The 16,844-nt window shown below is 43.2% G+C and overlaps 1 protein-coding gene across 4 annotated transcripts in view; it reads right to left on the bottom strand.

The window, feature by feature from the left end:
* R3HDM2 (R3H domain containing 2) overlaps positions 1 to 16,844 on the bottom strand; it is a 168,177-nt gene that overhangs the window by 104,679 nt on the left and 46,654 nt on the right. Inside the window, exon 1 of one of the 4 annotated variants that reach the window (XM_044443191.1) lies at positions 12,160 to 12,441. The exons of 2 other annotated variants lie outside the window; for them this stretch is intronic. The gene's annotated coding sequence lies outside the window, so the exon portion shown is untranslated. Of the gene's footprint in view, positions 1 to 3,085; positions 3,278 to 12,159; positions 12,442 to 16,844 lie in introns of those variants that run through there. One more of the 4 variants, XM_044443193.1, reaches the window with a different exon arrangement.

Below are 16,844 nucleotides of genomic sequence, written 5' to 3'. Positions count from 1 at the left end.
GCAAGAGTGCTCTCCTTTTCAGTTATTACAAAGAAATGTGGGTGATCCTCTCATTTGGCCCTAGCAACCAGCCAGTACAGAAATGACTAGCATTTCAGAACAGACTAGCAGTACAGAAATGTTAGCATCCCACTCCCTCTAAACTGTTTCAAGAGGTTCAGATTAGGAGCAAAGAAGGAAAGAGGGGCTTCAGATTGAGAGGGAAGAAATCCGCATGTTTTGGAGGCCTACCGCTTGTAATGTATAATATATGCAAATTTTTGTTTAGTAAAAGTATTTTGGATATAGGCACTTTATTCTCTTATCAGTATCTCCTTTCTGAAGTGTTCTTTTTTAGGATTGTTGTTTGACAAGTACAGCTGATTAAAAGACAATAATGGTGAATGCTGAAAGAATAGTTATCGGGATGCATAAGAAAGTGGCATAGAGTAATATGGAAAGTGAAGGAAAATGAATGCAAAAAGGCCTATTTTGGAGATGTTCTCAGAAAATTCTTAGGCAACCTGTACAGCCATGAGGGCTAGTAAAGTTCTGAAGAACTACAGATGAAAACTGAGATTCTGAAGCACCTGTGCTAGCTGTATAATCTACACATACTAAAATTCAAAGGAAGCAAACAAACAATGGACAAAAGACCTGAAGTAACCATACTAGTAACTCAAAATTATTCTACTGGATTTTTGAACTGGAATTTGAGAGGCCATAGACATCCCTACACTTACAAATTTATGAAGAGGGAATTTAAAATTATAGATACTTCTTTTTCTAAATGATCAGTGAATTGCTGAAAACCAAGGGGCAATAGCCACACCAACTACAAACCACTGATTTCCCAGCTTTTTATATTCTAATGGATTATAATGCTTTCCCTAAGACTTAGTTATTAAAAGCAAGAGCTTTAAGCTAAAATATGGAGGTATGTTTTAGCTCTTTTGCATTTGATCACACATACCACTGGAACACAGCCCTCAAGAGCTTCTTCAAAAAGGATTTTGGCCCTTGTGCTGAAAAGGACTTGAACCCTGTTGTAAACAGCTGCTCAAGAATCCCACAACTAAATAGGAATCATCCTTTTGCTCCTCCATTCACAGCTCAACTAGTCACTCATTTTGTTTTGTGTTTGCTTCAGTCATGTGATCTCCCTGTAGTTTTTTGCATTGTACAACATATGACCCACAAGCCAGTTTGCATGTGAAAACTTCCTGGGCCAAGTAGAGTCATGAGTTATGATAAGAACTTTTAGTCTTTGCAACAACCAAGTTTCAAAGCTCATGGGTTGGTTTTGCCCAAGGTACTACTGCCCAGCCTAACCTACCACATAGCATTATTGTAAGGATAAGTAAGATACAAGGAGCTAGCTTTGAGAACAAGTAAGGAGTGACACCCAAAAATTCTTCCCAAGAGTCCACCATGTATATCTGGTCAACTTCATACCACTCAGTATTATTTGCAAGCTTTATTACATGCTCCCTTTCATATGGCTCATATGTGGAAGCTTTAAGGATTACTGTGTATGAAACCTCAATAGAAATTCCAAGGCTGATATTAGAAAATGAAATAACTGTAGTGTCCTGGATCATTAACCAGGCTGCCTTATACCAGCACATTCAAGAACAGCCACAGAAGTGTTACCAGTGGCAAGACCGATTTTGCCCACAGATCATCCTATGGAGAGGAATTCTGTCAGAGCCAGCACTGCATGCAAGTCACATGCAGTCATGCGACTGGATACTTCTGCAGTACTTAAAAACAGCCCACAGGAACCCAGGACCACATTTACAGAGCTGGTAAGGAATAAAATTTGGAGTCAGCTCAGAGGATGTACAGCTGGCCTCAGCAAATGTTTGAAACAAGATTTCTGAAATTAGGTCACAAGCAAAAAATTAGCATTTTGCTAGTTAGGAGCTGACAAGGAACCGCTTCTGCCCTAGATTTGAGATATCTAGCAGAGGATGAATCATAGAGGCAGTGTACAAAACAAATCAAAAAGCACTGCAAGGCCTAACTTTAATGGCAGACACGGCATTTTAGAAATTCATAGTTGTATCCTGCCAGTCATGATGCTCAATTTACTAAGGGGCAAGCCTGCTCCTAATCTCCCTCATCCCCACAAATGAAAGTTTCTAAGACTTTCTGGTGCACAATGGCAACAAAGAGCAATCCAGTGTGCTGGAAGTCATGCACCTACCCAGGGCCAATGAGACATTGTTCCATCCACAGGAGTTACAGTCTGATTTTGTCAGTTCTCTTGTTGGCACTGATCCTGGAAAAACCCACAGTGCTAGGATGCCATTTAACCCTCCATTCAAAACTGTTCAGGAAAGTATTGTCCCAAGTATTACATGTCATTATTTGCCAAAGCAGAGACTTTAATGTACTGCAAGTCAAAATCCATAAACTGAGCAACCCCAAAATGGAACTCTACAAATTCACTGTAAAGAAATGCAATCTGATTTCCAGAGTAGCAGCCATGTTAGTCTGCTGCAGAAAATACAAAGAGTCTTGTGGCATATTAAAAGCTAACTAATTTACTATAGTGATAGCTTTTGTGGGCACTGCGGAATAAATGTGTAGGCCTTTGAGGTGCTACAAAAACCTTTGTTGCTTTGCCCAATCTGACATAATGGTACAATTCTATGCCTGCTGAAACAATCTAGATGGGCACATGAAAGGCTGGAGTGCCAACATTAAGCCTGGAAGCACACTAGGATTTTGGAATACCTTCCCAGCTGGTCTGGAAAGAGCCACACCAGCTATGACTCCAAGGCTGGAAGTTCAACTTCAGAGATAGCGTTCTGTAGGGCAAGGAAGAGAGGGATGGAATAAGGCTCTGCCATAATATATGATATCCTCAGCCTCTTCTTGCACTTGGGGGAAAACAGGCAAACAAAATCAGGTAATTTTTTTGCAGGGCAGGAGGAACACAGAGGCAATCTTTGGCTTTGTGCTCCTTCCACCATCCATTGGAAGGTCAGAATTCTCCAAGTTCAAGGGGTTATAAGCAGCCACTTCGGACTGTGCCACAAGTGAATTAGTACTGGAGTGTGTGGGTGGACAAGAGAGCTTATGCATATGCTACTCTTACCAGGATCCTTGTTCCATAAATCCCATGTGCATACAGGATCACCAATGCTGAAAATGCAGTTTGTTCATGTTTGTTTTAGGGCTGAGGCTTGCATCAAAATATTTGGCTCATTTGCAACTGCATCCCTTCTGGGAGGAGAATAACCTGAAAACAACAGGGCACTCATTGGTAACATCTAACCTCGATTTCTTCAGTGCGTTCTCTATTAGGTTACCCATGTGCCTACTCCAGAAACTGCAACTAGTACAAAGTATGGCAGCCAGGTTTATCTCTGGGACATCATGGAAGGACCATATATCACTGACACTTAAGTCTCTGCACTGGCTACCAATAGCTTTCTGGATGGAGTACAAGGTGTTGGTAATTGCCTACAAAGCCCTTCATGGCTCAGGTTGAGAATAATTTTAATGAGTGCCTTTGCCCCATATATTTCACTTTACTCACTAAGGTCCTCTGGGAAAAATCTGAAATTTGCTTCTGCAAGATTAATGTCAACTACCCAGAGGACTTTCTCAGTGGTTGCCTCTAAACTGTGGAATGGTCTGCTGGGCAAGATAAGTCAAATATCCCAGACTGTTATCTTCAAGAAGGGGTTAAAGATGTATCTTTTCTGACAAGCCTTTCCATATTAGTTTTATTTAATACATTTATTTCAGTTTAAAATTGCATTATTATTGTTTTTAATTCTTGTGAACTGTCCAGAGCATATAGGAATAGGATGGTATATACACATCAAAATCAATAAGTTAAGCTCAAATGAAGCTCTGTTCAGGCCCTATGATCAGGTTCCTGGTCACTATGAGAAATGTTTGTGCGAACCTGACCAGAGGAAGCAGAGGTAAGGCATGTAAAGGAATTGAATGTTCACTGGAAAATACTTCCCCAGTCCAACAAAACATGCATTTTCAAGATGCATGCCATTTATCAGAAGGTCCTCAGTGAAAAGAGTGCTCAATTCTCCATACATTCATGGAACACCATCCATATACATACATGGTATTTTACAAAGAATAGGGTCAGGCCCATGAAAACAGTCTAAGCTTGGGGGAGGGGGGAGAGAGCCAACAAAGGAAAGAAAAGAAAATAGAGGCAGGTTAAGAGTAGACCATTTTTATTTATTCCTATGCTTATATTCTACTGCAAGACTTCACAAACCAATATACAATAACTTAATACAAATACATATCTTTTAAAGCAACCATGACCATCAGACAATTTTATAAACCCAGTGTAGGTACAAAAGCTAAGCAGCAGTTTTAAAAAAGCACATTATTTGAATATTAATAATCAGTGCTTTTTTTGTCATAGAACGCACCGGAACAGCGTTCCGGCACCATTTTTCAACGGATTTTCCAAGTTGTAAAAGTAACTTTTGAAAATTTGATGTTTGGTCCACGTGGATTTGAATTGCCCTGTCAAGCATAGCAGGTCAGCAGCAAAATCATTAAAACGGTGCATGCGGGCTGCTTGTGTGTTGAGTCCGATGCATGCGTACTTCATCTGCACTGGTTATGATGGCGCTGCTCGACTTATGGCTCTGCTCGGCTTGTCATTGGTCATGTGGTTGCGCGCTGAGTGCTTATTGCGGGCGGCGACCGTTATGTTTTGTTACACAACTGACGTGTGTGGGTGTGTGTACAGTGATTGACTACGTGCGAAAGGTAAATCATTTCTTTATTTTAAAACACGCTGGTGAATTGAAAACCTTTTTTTAATTTTTAGTGTAAAAGTGTGACCCCTAATTTAAAAATGAAAAAAATTACTAATTACTTCTCAACCACCAATCCTGCTAATAAAAAGTCCAGAATATTAAGAACTAAATAATGTTTTAATAAAGATTAACAAGATGTGAGTTCCGGCACCTTTTTTCTTACCAAAAAAAGCGATGATGATGATGATGAGCAAATTATTGCAGTTACACGAACTCAGGTTTGGTTGCAGTGGGGTATGGGTAATAAGAATCTGTGCCAAAGCTTCACTGAAAAGAAGTAGCAGGCAACACACATCCCCGAAATAAATGTTGGTTCAAACCTACAACTATACCCCATTATATATGCAAATATAAAGTGAGTCCCAGGTTGTAACAGGCAACATTGAGGCCTGATATGGCAAGGCAGGGCAGCCCCCTCCATATATCAAAAATGCACCTTAAGGCATAATCCTCTGCAACATACAATGGTTGATTGGCAGGTAAGGTGATGTGAATATTCCTTGAATTTAAAAAGGTTTAAGAATCACTGCTGCAAGGTAAGCATTGCTTTAGAGATACCGTATTTTTTGCTCTATAAGACACACTTTTTTCCCCCTCAAAAGTAAGGGGAAATGTCTGTGTGTCTTATAGAGCGAAAGTGTGTGTGCCCGATGCCCAGGACGCTGCCGGTCTGCCTGCACCACGTGGCACCACCTGGCCGGCACGTGCTAGGCGCGCCCTGCTCTGCCCTCACCCCTCCAGCACAGGTGAGAGCTGTGCCACTCAGGGGGAGGCATGTGGAGGAGGAGCTGTGGCCTTTAACCCGCCGGCCGCACAGGTAGACGGACTGCTCACCCCCGCCACCCAGAAACTGCTCACTCCCACCGCCCGGGAAGACCTGCCGCTGTGGCGCCACCCGGAAGACAACTGCCAACACGCTGCCAGCCCCATGTGGCACCACCTGGCCAGCACGCGCTCGGCCCGCCCTGCTCCGCCCCCCTCCTCCGGCACAGGTGAGAGCTGTTAATCACAGGTCGGTGTGTGTTTTCAAAATGGCAACCCGTCTTTTAATGAAGCCCATGGGGAAGTGATAGGGAATGTGTCTGTGATTATCAGGAAGCATTCCATGGATCAGTTATCTGTTAGTTGATCAGACACATTTTTTTTAAGGATCAGTGGATATTTGAACAGCATTACCTTCATGTATGAAGTTTATTCTTCAAAGGCTACTTAGTCTGCTGTGTGTTTGATTTACCGTACAATATCTCATTTTTTGTCAGAAGTTTTTTTCTATTATTTACTAGTAGGGCAGCATGGACATTACTGGCTTTTTTAGATTTGTTATTGAATTGTCTGCAGCAGCTCTTGTATAACTGGTATAGATGGTATTTCCTTCAATAATTCCACTACTGACTAAGAAAGTGATGTTAGTGATTGTGAGCAACAGAGCTTCATAAATTCTGACTCTAGCGATAATGAGTTCTATGGGTTCAACAAAAACTAGAAGAGTACTCGAACTTTAAAGTTTCTCTTTTGTTAATGACAGTGATGATGGTTCTTAATGCCACTGTTGACTACTGTTCACTTTACAAGGTTGAAATACAGTATTACTGTATTCTGTTGTAGTTTATTCAGTTGTTTAGTAAACCATTTGATTCAGAATATTTTTTTCTTGTTTTCCTCCTCTAAAAACTAGGTGCATCTTATGGTCAGGTGCGTCTTATAGAGCGAAAAATACGGCACTTGCTTTTCTCTGTTTTAACCAACACATACACAGCATTGGGGAGCTACTAAGTATTTTGGAAGACTCCTAAATATTATACAGTGGTTCATAATCCAGTAATATTCTTGTCTTCCCACTACTTCTGAACTCCATGCCTAATGCTGCACCAAAGCAAACAGCAATTGGTCAGCAACATGACTATTCAATGAAGCTAAGTAGGAAACACAATAGTCTATCCTCCCTGCTCAGGCATTATGCTCACATAAATATATGTGCTGAATGATCATGTGTTACCACAGGCTGTGGTCATCCATTTTTTGAAGCTGAATTTGACATGAACCAAATCCATCAAGAACTCAACACAGACATGTGGGCTTTAATGAGGGTGGGGGGCTTCAAACACTCCATTCAGCTTCAAAGATAAATAATTCAGGAAGAGAAATGCCGCAATACAGTGCACACGGCAGAGTTTAAAAATAGAATGCACCGAAGTCAAAGGAGGAGACAGAGAGTGCAAGCACCATATAGAACAGGGATCTGTGTCAACAAATCAGAAGCTACCAGATGCTGTGATCATGACAGAGGTGGCTGCCTCCAGATCGCAGTGATCACGACATCCAATGCACAACACTTGAAGAAAAATAAAGACAGCTTGTCTTTCTGAAATGCGGCAATTAGTTATATCAATGCAACAAGATCAAAACTTGCTTTGTTTTGGCTTTTGTAACCATCTGAATTCACTCTGTTCAAGAAATGCAAAAGGGGGTTAAAAGACATATTCCTTCCTGTGCAAATATCCCAGCATCAAGCCAAACTCCATTTAGACAGTCTTCTTTCTTTCCCTCATCATCTATGTCTATCTAAATGCTCCTAATCTGTTCATCCATTAATTCCTGTAAAATACTACATGCATGGAAGGAAGCATACAAAAAAACTGAACAGTTCTAACTAGTAATAAATCTGTCTCTCGGTTTCCCCTATTTCTGCTCTGTACATCACAACTTTTCTGAATGACTCCTTTTCATGTAGGACTTTTAACTCTGTGAGTTTCAAGTTGGGGGAACAGGAAGATTTCTAGTTCTTATGTTTTTAACAAATAACAAGTGAAGCATGTGGGTGATCACACAGCCAGAACTGTTCCAGTCCTGATGTATTCTTTATTCTCAGAGCTGTTTTACCTATACTTCTTAGAAAACAAACCACTTACAGACAGGAACACGCCCATCACTTATGTAAAATTGGTCTAAATGATCTTGGTTTCTTCAATCAGAGCATTCTACCAATCACAAATTTAATTAGAAAATTGGGTGGCTGAAAGGACAGCCCTGAGGGAAAGAATACCATCAGTGGACTTTGGCTCACTATGTTGCTTTGCTATGTGTTTCTTTTCTCTCTCAGGAGCCTATGTTATATCTCTCCTGTACTTCTCATGGCTACCTATATTTTAAAAAATCAACTGATGGCACTCTTAAAAAAAGGAATGAAAAAATGCAGGAAAATTCTGAACACTGATCCTGTGAATGCATCCCAAAGACATCCTTTTTTCACAGAGAGTTGTGAAACAGATAATGGGGTCAGATGCATATCACTAAGTATCAAACACAATTAACCAAAGGAAGCTAGCTATCTTACAGCAAAACCTTAGTTTCTGCCCAGGCTCCCAAACAGGCAACATGAAACTACAGGCCATTTACAAATTCATATAGGCATACAAGCATGGGACTGATCACTGTCCCCTTCGTGGATCACTGCCTTGTTGTGGCAAAGGGGACAGGTCATAGCAGAGAGCTCTGACAAAACGTGATCCACTGGAGAAGGAAATGGCAACCCACTCCAGTATCTTTGCCATGAAAACCCCATGGACAGTACCAAAAGGCAAAAAGATATGATGCCGGAAGATGAGCCCCTCAGGTCAGAAGGTGTCCAATATGCTACTGGGGAAGAGCGCAGGGCTAGTACTAGTAGCGCCAGAAAGAATGAAGCAACTGGGTCAAAGCCGAAAGGACACTCTGTTGCAGATGTATCTGGTGGTGAAAGGAGAGTCCGATGCTGCAAAGATCAATACTCCATAGGAACCTGAAATGTAAGATCTATGAATCAAGGAAAGCTGGATGTGGTCAAACAAGAGATGACAAGACTGAACATCGACATCTTAGGAATCAGTGAACTAAAATGGACAGGAATGGGTGAATTTAATTCAGATGACCATCAGGTATACTAATAAGGGCAAGAATCCCTCAGAAGAAATGGAGTAGCCTTCATTGTCAATAAAAGAGTAGGAAAAGCAGTACTGGGATACAATCTCCAAAATGACAGAATGATCTCAGTTCGAATCCAAGGAAAACCATTCAACATCACAATAGTCCAAGTCTATGCCCCAACCACTGGTGCTGAAGAGGCTGAAGTTGACCAGTTCTATGAAGGCCTACAACACCTTCTAGAATTAACACCAAAAATGATGTCCTTATCATCATGGGGGATTGGAATGCTAAAGTAGGAAACCAAAAGATAACTGGAATAACAGGCAAGTTTGGCCTTGGAGTACAAAATGAAGCAGGGCACAGGCTGGTAGAATTTTGTCAAGAGAATACGATGGTCATAGCAAACACTCTTTTCCAACAACCCAAGGGACGACTACTCTACACATGGACATCACCAGACGGTCAACACAGAAATCAGATTGACTATGTGCTCTGCAGCCAAAGATGGAGAAGCTCTATACAGTCGGTAAAAACTAGACCAGGAGCTGACTGTGGCTCAGATCAGGAGCTTCTTGTTGCAAAATTTAGGCTTAAATTGAAGAAAGTAGGCAAAAGCACAAGGTCACTCAGGTATGACCTAAATCATATCCCTGATGAATATACAGTAGAGGTGACAAACAGATTCAAGGAATTAGATCTGATAGACAGAGTGCCTGAAGAACTATGGACAGAGGTTCACAACATTGTACAAGAGGTAGCAACTAAAACCATCCCAAAGAAAAAGAAATGCAAGAAAGCAAAATGGCTGTCTGCGGAAGCTTTACAAATAGCTGAGGAAAGAAAGGAAGAGAAAGGCAAGGGAGAAAGAGAAAGATACACCCAATTGAATGCAGAATTCCAGAGAATAGCTAGAAGAGATAAGAATGCCTTCATAAATGAACAGTGCAAAGAAATAGAAGAAAACAATAGAATAGGGAGGATGAGAGATCTCTTCAAGAAAACTGGAGATATGAGGGGGAAATTTCATGCAAAGATGGGCATGATAAAGGACCAAAATGGCAGGAACCTAACAGAGGCAGATGAGAGTAAGAAGAGGTGGCAAGATTACACAGAAGAACTACACAAGAAAGAGATTAATGTCCCTGATGACCACGTTGGGATGGTCACTGACCTCGAGCCAGACATCCTGGAATGTGAAGTCAAATGGGCCTGAGGAAGTCTGAGCAACAACAAAGCTAGTGGAGGTGACAGTATTCCAGCTGAGCTATTCAAAATCTTAAAAGACGATGCAGTAAAAGTGCTACACTCAATATGCCAGCAAATTTGGAAAACTCAACAGTGGCTGCAGGATTGGAAAAGGTCAGTTTATATTCCCATCCCAAAGAAGGGCAATGCCAAGCAATGTTCAAACTACCGCACCATTGCACTCATTTCACATGCTAGCAAAGTGATGCTCAAAATCCTACAAACTAGGCTCCAACAGTATGTGGACCAAGAACTACCAGAAGTACAGGTAGGATTTTGAAGAGGGAGAGGAACTGGAGATCAAATTGCCAACATACACTGAATCATGGAGAAAGCTAGTGAGTTCCAGAAAAACATCTACTTCTGCTTCATTGACTATGCTAAAGCCTTGTGTGAATCACAACAAATTGTGGCAAGTTCTTAAAGAGATGGGAGTACTTGACCATCTTATTGGTCTCTTGAGAAACCTGTATGTGGGTCAAGAAGCAACAGTGGGAACTGGACACGGAACCATTGATTGGTTCAAAATTGAGAAAGGAGTTCAGCAAGGCTGTATACTGTCGCCTTGCCTATTTAACTTCTATGCAGGGCACATCATGCGAAAGGTGGGGCTAGATGAATCACCAGTTGGAATTAAGATTGCTGGGAGAAAGATCAACAACCTCAGATATGCAGAAGATACCACTCTCATGGCAGAAAGTGAAGAGGAACTAAAGAGCCTCTTGATGCAGGTGAAGGAAGAGAGTGCAAAAGTTGGCTTCAAACTCAACATTAAGAAAACTAAGATCATGGCATCTGGTCCTCTCACTTCCTGGCAAATAGATGGGGAAGAAATGGAGGTAGTGACAGATTTTATTTTCCTGGGCTCCAAGATCACCGCAGATGGGACTGCAGCCAAGAAATTAAAAGACGTTTGCTCCTTGGGAGGATAGCTATGGCAAATCTAGACAGCATACTAAAAAGCAGAGACATCACCTTGTCAACAAAAGTGCATATAGTCAAGGCTGTGGTTTTCCCAGTTGCAATGTATGGCTGTGAAAGCTGGACCATAAGGAATGCTGAGCGCCGAAGAATTGAGGCCTTTGATTTGTGGTGCTGGAGGAGACTCCTGCGAGTCCCCTGGACCGCAAGACAATCAAACCGGTCAGATCTAGAGGAAATCAACCCTGACTGCTCTTCAGAAGGTCAGATACTGAAGATGAAACTCAAATACTTTGGCCACCTAATGAGAAGGAAGGACTCCCTGGAGAAGAACCTAATGCTGGGAACAATAGATGGCAAAAGAAGAAGGGGATGGCAGAGAATACGGTGGCTAGATGGAGTCACTGAAGCAATTGGTGTGAGCTTGAGTGGACTCCAGGGGATAGTGGAAGACAGGAAGTCCTGGAGGAATGTTGTCCATGGGGTTGCGATGGGTCAGACATGACTTCGCGACTAACAACAACAAAGAAAATGTACCAGAGAGTAGGTACTATAATCTCTTTTCATTCTTTTAGAGGGAAGAAACAAGGGTAAAGCAAAACTCTCCTTTACAATATTTAACAAAGCCATTAATGAGTACCTCAGAATGAGTAAAGTTCCTTGGGGGTTGCAGAGAAGCATATCATGATCTACATTTGAGCTTAAAGCAAACAAAACTGTATTTCACTGTTAATCAAAGAACACATAAAGCACTGCAAGGCATCACTGATCCACTTCTCGGAAATTGAGTATTAATGGAAGCCTCAGCTGTAATCAATTAAGGCAGTGTTCCAATTTTAATAGTGTGCTTTCTGTTATCTTGCAGAGCAACTATCACAATTAAATGAAAGCCAGCACATTTACCCCAAAACATGAAACACTCAATAAATACAGTGAAGTGGGCTTTGAAATAATGAGCAAGTGGAAAAGTGTTGTATCAGAATGGTGCAGAAGTTCAATCAGGATTTTGCTTTGCTGTTAAGCACTCTGCCCTCACTACATCTCACAGCTGATTGAAGGAAGGCAGAATGAAAACTATCTCAGGCATAATGTTTTACAGTGCCCCTTCAACATACCACTGCCAAGGGTCTGGTGGCAAGGTTATGTATGCCATAACTGCACAGGGAAAATAACTTTCTTTCTCCAGAATCTCCTTTTCACCGAACAGCAGAATGTTGGCATTCTCTCGCACTGCACTAACTAATGGGAAAGATAAAAGAAACTATAGGAAACTCCCCCAAGATACAAGGTTTACCTTTTGGGTTTGGCTTTCTTCTAAAAACAGTCCATTCAAAAGAAAATCGAAGAAAGGACCATATGAATCCACAAGGTATCTTAGATGCTCAAGGAAGATATAAATGGAAGCACAATGTCTGTAGGAAAAAGAGATATGCTCCACTAGTCTCCAACATCCAACATATTACAAATGGAGAAGGGGATCAGAGGCAATTAAACTGCCATCCCCTGATCCAGTCAACACACAACACTGTTTGAAGGACCAGTGTGGGAGTTTGGAAACCACCACACATGTTGAGCTCTGTAGCATTATCCAGAAGCAAGAGACAGAGGGGACAGAGCTGTTTAAACACACACACACACACACACACACACAAGAGAGAGAGAGAGAGAGAGAGAGAGAGAGAGAGCGCGCGCGCGAGAGAGAGCGCGCGCGCGCGCGCGCTATGAAGAATTTGTTTCAGGTAATAGAGACATGAACACAGAACACAGAAATTTGTGGAGAGCAATCAAAGTGAAAGGGAAATGTATGGATCGGATTCAAAGCCTGCTCCTTGAACTAGTTTACATATAATGGCAGCCAAACATGGATCAATGTATTCATAATGTGTTCTACTGTGTGTCATATTCAGGTGGCCACCCCTCTGACTAGTGGTTGCTCTATAACATCTGAACCACTGTGATGGAGTGAGCATAAATCAATGCACAGGAAAGAGTGAGTGGTAAACCTATGATTTTGGTTAACTGCTGGGTTGTTTAGACGCTAAACCATCTAGCAGTCTGGATTGACACAACTTGCTCAGCAAGATTCAATTGTAAATTGTGGTATGGCAAAAGAGGCAGCATGCACAGGCAAACCCAACTACCCAGTGGATTTTAAATTAATAGGTTGTCATTACAGGTAAACAGCTCCTATGAGTTATGAGTTTACAGCACTCGGTTTCTTGCCAATGGACTTCTGGCAAGGGACGGGTTACACCTCACGAGGATGGGGAAAAGGTCTTTTGGAGATGCTCTAGCGAGCTTTGTCCGGAAGACTTTAAACTGAGCCGGGGGGGGGGGGTCAGGCCCCCCAGAAACGTGTCTGCACTGGACAAGTGTGGGGAGAGGATCAGGGCCCTGGGAACAGGCTTTTAGAGGTACTGCAGGGACTGACAGAACTTCTACAGAGAGGGGCCAGGTATCAAGGAGGATGGGAGGAAGGAGGAGGCTGGGAACGCCAAGGAAAGGAAGCAGTGGGAAGCAGTTGAGGTGCATGTACTCCAATGCGAGGAGCATGGGTAATAAGCAGGAAGAGCTTGAAGCTCTCCTGGGAATAGGAGGGTATGACCTGGTGGGAGTCACAGAAACTTGGTGAGATGAAAGGCAAGTCTGGAATGTGAACACAGAGGTGTATCACCTTTTTAGAAAGGACAGGAAGGGAAAGAGGGGTGGGGGTGTGGCTTTATACATCAGGGAAGGGATAGGATGCAGTGAGATAGAATGCAGCACAGATGGGGATTCAGCAGAGGCAGTCTGGGTGAAACTTAGGGGTTTTGACAGGGAAAGAGACCTGAAAGAAACGGGTATGTTATCGCCCTCCAGGTCAACTTGAGACCCTGGATGATGGTCTGACAGACCAGATCCTAAGGATATCTCGGGGGAGAGACACAGTAAGTATGGGAGATTTCAAATCTCCCGGATATTAGTTGGGAGACTCACTCAGCGGTGACAGCCAGGTCATGTTGCTTCCTAGAAGCTATAGAGGGAGGGTTTTTCACACGGAGGGTCCAAGAGGCAACGAGGGGGGGGGGACATCCTTGACTTGGTCTTGACCAATAGGGAGGAGCTGATAGATGAAGTACAGATTAGGGGAGCTTTGGGTGCGAGTGATCACTCCATCCTTTGCTTTGAGATCAGGGGACTGGAGACATGCAGCAGATCAAGCACTAGTAGCTGGGACTTCACGAGGGCCAACTTTGGCCAAATGAAGGCCAGACTGGGGAAAGTCTCCTGGGATAGGTTCCTGGAAGGTAAGCGAGTTGAGGAGGGGTGGATGACACTCAAAAGGGAGGTTTTGGAGGCACAAACCTTGACGATACCTCTAGTTAGTAAGGTGGGGAGGCGGAGGAGAGTGCCGCCATGGATGCGAAAGGAGGTGGTTAGAGGGATTAGACGAAAGAGGAACCTCCGTAGGAAATGGGTACTGGGGCAAATGGACAAAAGGGTATACCGGGAGGAGAAGGCCCGTTGCAGAAGGATTCTTTGCAAGGCTAAGGCTGATTACGAGCTAAGACTTGCCAAGAATATCAAGAGCAACAAAAAGGGCTTCTTTCAGCATGTAAATAGGAAGAGGGAGACAAGTGGTGGGACCACTAAATAAGGAGGAAGGAGATCCAGTAACTGATATGAGGGAACAGGCACAGATGCTAAATTACTATTTTGCCTCTGTGTTCTCCCCTAAGCAGGACAGGGGATATCCACATAGGAGATTAGATGAGGCCGGGGACTTAGGGGCACAGATTAGAGTCATCCCCCTAGAAGTCGAGGGGCTCCTCAGAGCATTGGACATTACAAAGGCTCCAGGCCCTGATGGGTTACACCCGAAAGTACTTGGAGAGTTGGCAGGGGTTCTCTCACGCCCGCTGGCCTCTATTTTTGAGGCCTCGTGGAGAACGGGTGAAGTCCCAGAGGAATGGAGGGTCGCATCAGTGGTCCCAATTTTCAAAAAGGGTAGCAGAAGGGACATGGGGAATTACAGACCTGTTAGCCTTACATCCATTGTAGGAAAAACAATGGAAAGGCTCATAACAGAGAGAGATCTAGTGATGCTAGATAGGGAAGGGAGGCTGACAGCCACACAACACGGCTTCCGCAAAAACAGGTCCTGCCAGACAAACCTTGTGGAATTCTACGACAAGGTTTCGAGATGGCTAGATGGAGGGGATGCAGTGGATGTGGTATACCTGGATTTCAGCACGGCCTTTGACAAAGTGCCCCATGATATCCTGGTGGAGAAACTGAAGAATTTTGGGATGCACCAAAGCACTGTCCATTGGATTAGGGCATGGTTGACCGACCAAAAGCAGAGGGTAACCATTAGTGGGGAATCATCGGGATGGAGGCCAGTGACAAGCGAGGTCCTCCAGGGCTCTGTCCTGGGGCCGATCCTGTTTAATCTTTTCATCAATGACATGAAAGAAGGGGTGAACAGTCTGCTGATCAAATTCGCAGACGATACTAAAACTGGAGCAGTGGACACAACTCGGGAGCAGGTACTCCAGATCCAAAAGGATCTGGACAGACTATGGAAGTGGACAGGAGACAACAGGATGGCGTTCAATGTGGATAAGTGCAAGGTCTTGCACTTGGGGCATAGGAATGGGTGTCATAAGTACAGGTTAGAGGACAAGTGGCTGGAGAGCAGCACTTGTGAAAGGGATCTCGGGGTACTGGCTGACTGCAGGCTAAACATGAGTCAGCAGTGTGATGCGGTGGTCAAGAGGGCGAACGCCACCCTTGATTGCATAGCCAGAAGTGTGGCTTCTAGAATGAGAGAGGTATTACTACCACTCTACACGACTCTGGTGCACCCGCAACTGGAGTATTGTGCTCAGTTTTGGGCCCCTCATTACAGAAAGGATATAGCCAGGTTAGAGTCAGTGCAGCATAGGGCCACAAGGTTGGTGGCCAGTTTGCAGGGGATGCCATATGAGGCGAGACTGAGGGAACTGGGTCTCTTCAGCCTGGAGAAGAGGAGGCTCAGAGGGGATATGTTGGCGGCATACAGGTATGTGAGGGGATGTCACACGGAGATGGGTAGAGACCTGTTCTCCCCTGCAGAGGAAGGCAGGATGCACTCCAACGGAGCAAAGCTCAGGGAACCAAGGTTCCATTTAGATGCCAGGAAGCACTTCCTGACAGTTAGGACCCCGAGGGTATGGAATGGGCTTCCACGGGAAGTCATTGAGGCCCCATCGATGCAGGTGTTCAAGGATAGGCTGGACGTGCACATGGTGGGCATGTCGTGAGCAGAGCCGGCTGGTGCCGGAGGTCAGACTAGATGGCCCGGGAGACCCCTTCTGACTCGCTCTGTTTCTATGTTTCTAAGTGTGGGTTCACCAGTCCACAGTTAACCTGCAGTTAGTTACATTAACTCATGATTTGCCATCATTATATGTAATCACGGTCTCTGTCTTCACTAAAATTATGCCTGAGAGAATTTGGGGAGTTAGGGCACTTTCAAAACGAATAAATCAAATACCTTTATACATCTCTTGCGGCTGGAGGTTTTGCTGGAACTCTCACAACTTTTTTTTAGATACAGTTTTAATTCTAATGCTTTTATGATTTTGTGGCATTTATATATTTTTATATTTGCATTTGAATTGTTCTGTTCTTTTTATAAACTGTTTTGGGAATAAGATTGAGAAGAAGCATAAAGATAAGATTACATGAACAGCTACAGTGATATGCACAATTCCTTGAAAATAAATACGACTGAATTTAGTAGGATATATCTGAGCAAGAACGCAAAGAATCAGGCTGGGGGAGTCAAATGCTATGTGGCCAATATCAATAGAGCAGGGTTGAATACCTGACCATTTCAAAAAGATGAAAAGAATAATCAGCAATACTGATTGAACACAAAGCATTTTTAAACAGAACTGTCAGTCACAGCTTAATTAGATATAAATAATTTTGCATATTACCAAACCCAAAACT

The sequence above is a fragment of the Varanus komodoensis genome, unplaced genomic scaffold (genome assembly GCF_004798865.1).
Source record: "Varanus komodoensis strain SLA01 unplaced genomic scaffold, ASM479886v1 scaffold41, whole genome shotgun sequence".
Lineage (NCBI taxonomy): Eukaryota > Metazoa > Chordata > Lepidosauria > Squamata > Varanidae > Varanus > Varanus komodoensis.
This window is presented reverse-complemented; position numbering and strand designations above follow the sequence as displayed.